We start from the raw sequence: 6,166 nt of genomic DNA on the forward strand, positions 1-6,166 counted from the left end.
CCTGGACAAACTTTGAATACTGAAGTCAGACCGTATCAGACCGTGTCAGACCGTATCAGACCGTGTGAGACCGTATCAGACCGTATCAGACCGTGTCAGACCGTATCAGACCGTATCAGACCGTATCAGACCGTGTGAGACCGTATCAGACCGTGTGAGACCGTGTCAGACCGTGTCAGACCGTATCAGACCGTATCAGACCGTATCAGACCGTGTGAGACCGTATCAGACCGTGTCAGACCGTATCAGACCGTGTCAGACCGTGTCAGATCGTATCAGACCGTATCAGACCGTGTCAGACCGTATCAGACCGTATCAGACCGTGTGAAACCGTGTCAGACCGTATCAGACCGTGTCAGACCGTATCAGACCGTATCAGACCGTATCAGACCGTGTCAGACCGTATCAGACCGTGTGAGACCGTATCAGACCGTATCAGACCGTATCAGACCGTATCAGACCGTATCAGACCGTGTCAGACCGTATCAGACCGTATCAGACCGTATCAGACCGTATCAGACCGTGTGAGACCGTATCAGACCGTGTCAGACCGTATCAGACCGTATCAGACCGTATCAGACCGTGTGAGACCGTATCAGACCGTATCAGACCGTGTGAGACCGTATCAGACCGTGTCAGACCGTATCAGACCGTATCAGACAGTATCAGACCGTATCAGACCGTGTGAGACCATATCAGACCGTATCAGACCGTATCAGACCGTATCAGACCGTATCAGACCGTGTCAGACCGTATCAGACCGTATCAGACCGTATCAGACCGTATCAGACCGTGTGAGACCGTATCAGACCGTATCAGACCGTATCAGACCGTATCAGACCGTATCAGACCGTGTCAGACCGTGTCAGACCGTATCAGACCGTGTCAGACCGTATCAGACCGTATCAGACCGTATCAGACCGTATCAGACCGTGTCCGACCGTATCAGACCGTATCAGACCGTATCAGACCGTGTGAGACCGTATCAGACCGTGTCAGACGGTATCAGACCGTATCAGACCGTATCAGACCGTGTGAGACCGTATCAGACCGTGTCAGACCGTATCAGACCGTTTCAGACCGTATCAGACCGTGTGAGACCGTATCAGACCGTATCAGACCGTATCAGACCGTGTCAGACCGTATCAGACCGTATCAGACCGTATCAGACCGTGTGAGACCGTATCAGACCGTGTCAGACCGTGTCAGACCGTATCAGACCGTATCAGACCGTATCAGACCGTATCAGACCGTGTGAGACCGTATCAGACCGTATCAGACCGTATCAGACCGTATCAGACCGTGTGAGACCGTGTCAGACCGTGTCAGACCGTATCAGACCGTATCAGACCGTATCAGACCGTGTCAGACCGTATCAGACCGTATCAGACCGTATCAGACCGTATCAGACCGTGTGAGACCGTATCAGACCGTGTCAGACCGTATCAGACCGTATCAGACCGTATCAGACCGTGTGAGACCGTATCAGACCGTATCAGACCGTGTGAGACCATATCAGACCGTATCAGACCGTATCAGACCGTATCAGACCGTATCAGACCGTGTCAGACCGTATCAGACCGTATCAGACCGTATCAGACCGTATCAGACCGTGTGAGACCGTATCAGACCGTATCAGACCGTGTCAGACCGTATCAGACCGTATCAGACCGTATCAGACCGTATCAGACCGTATCAGACCGTGTCCGACCGTATCAGACCGTATCAGACCGTATCAGACCGTGTGAGACCGTATCAGACCGTGTCAGACCGTATCAGACCGTATCAGACCGTATCAGACCGTGTGAGACCGTATCAGACCGTATCAGACCGTGTGAGACCGTATCAGACCGTGTCAGACCGTATCAGACCGTATCAGACCGTATCAGACCGTGTGAGACCGTATCAGACCGTATCAGACCGTATCAGACCGTATCAGACCGTGTCAGACCGTATCAGACCGTATCAGACCGTATCAGACCGTGTGAGACCGTATTAGACCGTGTCAGACCGTGTCAGACCGTATCAGACCGTATCAGACCGTATCAGACCGTATCAGACCGTGTGAGACCGTATCAGACCGTATCAGACCGTATCAGACCGTATCAGACCGTGTGAGACCGTATCAGACCGTGTGAGACCGTGTCAGACCGTGTCAGACCGTATCAGACCGTATCAGACCGCATCAGACCGTGTGAGACCGTATCAGACCGTGTCAGACCGTATCAGACCGTGTCAGACCGTGTCAGACCGTATCAGACCGTATCAGACCGTGTCAGACCGTATCAGACCGTATCAGACCGTGTGAGACCGTATCAGACCGTGTCAGACCGTATCAGACCGTGTCAGACCGTATCAGACCGTGTCAGACCGTATCAGACCGTGTGAGACCGTATCAGACCGTATCAGACCGTATCAGACCGTGTCAGACCGTGTCAGACCGTATCAGACTGTATCAGACCGTGTCAGACCGTATCAGACCGTATCAGACCGTATCAGACCGTATCAGACCGTGTCAGACCGTATCAGACCGTGTCAGACCGTGTCAGACCGTATCAGACCGTATCAGACTGTATCAGACCGTATCAGACCGTGTGAGACCGTATCAGACCGTATCAGACCGTATCAGACCGTGTCAGACCGTATCAGACCGTATCAGACCATGTGAGATCTTGTAGCCTGGTTCCCAGATGGAACTGCTCCACCACACCTGACTTTACTAATTACCTCACTAACTGAGATAATTCATCATTAAGCGATTGGTCAGATTTCACCTATTTGGCCTCCCAGTTCTAAAGCAAAAAAGGTCAACTCAAAAAGCTGAAGTACCTTCTGTTCTCCAGGAAGAATGTTGACTAACCCTGTGTTCAATGATCAATAAGGGTTAAAGGTTGTGGTAAGCAGGCAGGTGAGATGACTCACAGAGCTGAGTAAGAATTGTGACATGTAGCACAATAGGGAGGTGTGTGTGTCTGACAGGAGTACGTGACTTCATGCGTGGCTGCAGATAATAAAAGCCAAGAATGATCATCGTACCATGTTTGTTTAAGTTGGTTGGTTGGAGATGTGTTCAGGTGAGATGAAGAGCACACACACCACACACACTCACAAATAAAGAGGAGTCTATCTGTTGTTTGTACAGTGAACTACTATGGTTTCATTCCACCACAAGGTGTTTATATGAATGCAATGCAGGTTTACTTGACTGAATTCCTCTGATTGCCAATAGGCCCTGAGGTGTATTGACAGGTGTGTGTGATCTCTTTACAGATGCTCACGTGACGTGTGTGTTCTTGGAGGAGTGTGTCCTGCCCTGCAGCTTCCAAACAGACCGTGATGAGGTCATCCGCTGGCTCAAACAGGAAGTGCCTGTCCACTCCTTCCAGCGAGGAGGGGAGTGGAGTGAGCATGAGCAGTATGCTGGCCGCACCTCCCTCTTCACACACCTGGTATCCCGTGGTAACGCATCGCTGCACCTGAGGGGGTGTGGCCCCAGGGACCGCGGCATATACAAGTGTCACGTGCGTACCTCTGCAGGCGTGCACGAAGCCCATGTCATCGTCAGGGTGGAGGGTGAGTCAAGCTGTCAATCGAATGGTAGACACAACCACAGTGACTGTCAATGTTCTATCAATGTATGATCAGTTGGTGTGTGTATATATATATATGTAACAGTACAGTATAGCTTCCGTCCCTCTCCTCGCCCCAACCTGGGCTCAAACCAGGGACCCTCTGCACACATCAATCACAGTCACTCACGAAGCATCGTTACCCCTCGCATTACCCCTTCAAGGTCTCAGAGCAAGTGACGTCACCGATTGAAACGCTATTAGCACGCACCACCGCTAACTAGCTAACCATTTCACATCGGTTACATATATACACACCGACTTATATATATATATATGTGTGTGTGTGTAGCGCCCGTCCGGGCCCTGTCTCTGGAGTTGTCCAGACTAAGTGGCTATGAAGAGGTGAAGTGTACCACTCGACATGTCTACCCCGCCCCTCACGTTGCCTGGGCAACTGACCCACCCACCGCCCAGCCACTTCGACCAATAACGCGTAAACTGGCTGACCGACAGGGGCTGTATGCGGTGGAGAGCCGGCTGAGGAGGCTGAACAGCCAATCAGAGCTCACCTACATCTGTACAGTCATCTCCTCCTATGGATCACAGACCTGGACCGCTTCACTCAGAGAAAGAGGTATTACACACTCACATACACTGTTTTGTAAAACTTTAAAAGCTTTTTGTAATCTCTCGCTCTCGCTCTCTCTCAGAGATCAATGGAGTAGAAGGGAAGGATCTGACCATTCCTTGCCATGCCCCACCCTACCAGCCTAAATCCTCCGTCTCCTGGAGTTTCACAAATCACAACGAAGAGGCCCTCATCCTCACCTACGACAGCCAATCACAGCTCAGTTCTGCCTCAGCACCTTGGGAGGCCTGTGCAAGACTGGACGTCCTCAGGGTTCCGCTCGGTGACGGATCGCTGCAATTGGTCAACCCAGTCAGTCTGGAACACACAGGGACCTATACCTGTGTTTACTCTTCCCCCCAGAACACACACACAGAACACACCGGGGTCAACATCTCAGCTGTCACTGGTGAGAGAACACTCACACCTACACACTAAATTAAATCAAAAATCTAATCAAATGGTATTTGTCACATGCGCCGAATACAACAGGTGTAAACCTTACAATGAAATCCTTACTTACCAGCCCTTAACCAACAATGCAGTTAAGGAAAAAAAAGTAAGAGATAAGAATAACAAATGATTAAAGAGCAGCAGTAAATAACAATAGCGGGGCTTTATACAAGGGGTACCGGTACAGAGTCAATGTTCGGGGGCACCGGTGTCGAGGAAATTGAGGTAATATGTACATGTAGGTAAAGTTATTAAAGTGACTATGCATAGATAATAAGAGTATGCAAATATTCAAATAGTCTGGGTAGCATTTGATTAGCTGTTCAGGGGTCTTATGGCTTGGCGGTAGAAGCTATTTAGGAGCCTCTTGGACCTAAACTTGGTGCTTCGGTACTGCTTGCCGTGCGGTAGCAGAGAGAACAGTCTATGACTAGGGTGGCTGGAGTCTTTGACCATTTTTTGGCCTTCCTCTGGCACCGCCTGGTATAGGGGTCCTGGATGGCAGGAAGCTTGGCCCTGGTGATGTACTGGGCCACACGCACTACCCTCTGTAGTGCCTTGCGGTTGGAGGCCAAGCAGTTGCCATATCAGGCGGTGATGCAACCCGTCAGGATGCTCTCGATGGTGCAGCTTTAAAACCTTTTGAGGATCTGAGGACCCATGCCAAATCTTTTCAGTCTCCTGAGGGGGAATAGGTTTTGCTGTGCCCTCTTCATGACTGTCTTGGTGTGCTTGGACCATGTTAGTTTGTTGGCGATTTGAATGCCAAGGAACTCTTGAAGCTCTCAACCTGCCCCACTACAGCCCAGTCGATGAAAAGGGGGGCATGCTCGGTCCTCCTTTTCCTGTAGTCCACAATCATCTCCTTTGTCTTGATCACGTTGAGGGAGAAGTTGTTGTCCTTTCACCACATGGTCAAGTCTCTGACCTCCCTATAGGCTGTCTCAGGCCTACCACTGTTTTGTCATCAGCAATCTTAGTGATGGTGTTGGAGTTGTGCCTGGCCGTGCAGTCATGAGTGAAAAGGGAGTACAGGAGGGGACTGAGCACGCACCCCTGAGGGGCCCCCGTGTTGAAGATCAGCGTGGTGAATGTGTTGTTACCTACCCTTACCACCTGGGAGCAGCCCATCAGGAAGTCCAGGATCCAGTTGCAGAAGGAGGTGTTTAGTCTCAGGGTACTTAGCTTAGTGATGAGCTTTGAGGGTACTATGGTGTTGAACGCTGAGCTGTAGTCAATTAATAACGTTCTCACATAGGTGTTCCTTATGTCCAGGTGGGAAAGGGCAGTGTGGAGTGCAATATAGTTTGCATCATCTGTGGATCTGTTGGTGCGGTATGCAAATTGGAGTGGGTCTAGGGTTTCTGGGATAATGGTGTTGATGTGAGCCATGACCACCACATCTATTGTTAGGGGTTTACTGTCTTTTTATGCTACCTGTGTGTCTGTTACCTGTGTGTCTGTTACTTGTGTGTATCAGAACTAAGGATAAGACCCAGATGCAGACAGCTTG

The sequence above is a fragment of the Oncorhynchus clarkii genome, unplaced genomic scaffold (assembly GCF_045791955.1).
Source record: "Oncorhynchus clarkii lewisi isolate Uvic-CL-2024 unplaced genomic scaffold, UVic_Ocla_1.0 unplaced_contig_11824_pilon_pilon, whole genome shotgun sequence".
Taxonomy (NCBI): Eukaryota; Metazoa; Chordata; class Actinopteri; order Salmoniformes; family Salmonidae; genus Oncorhynchus; species Oncorhynchus clarkii.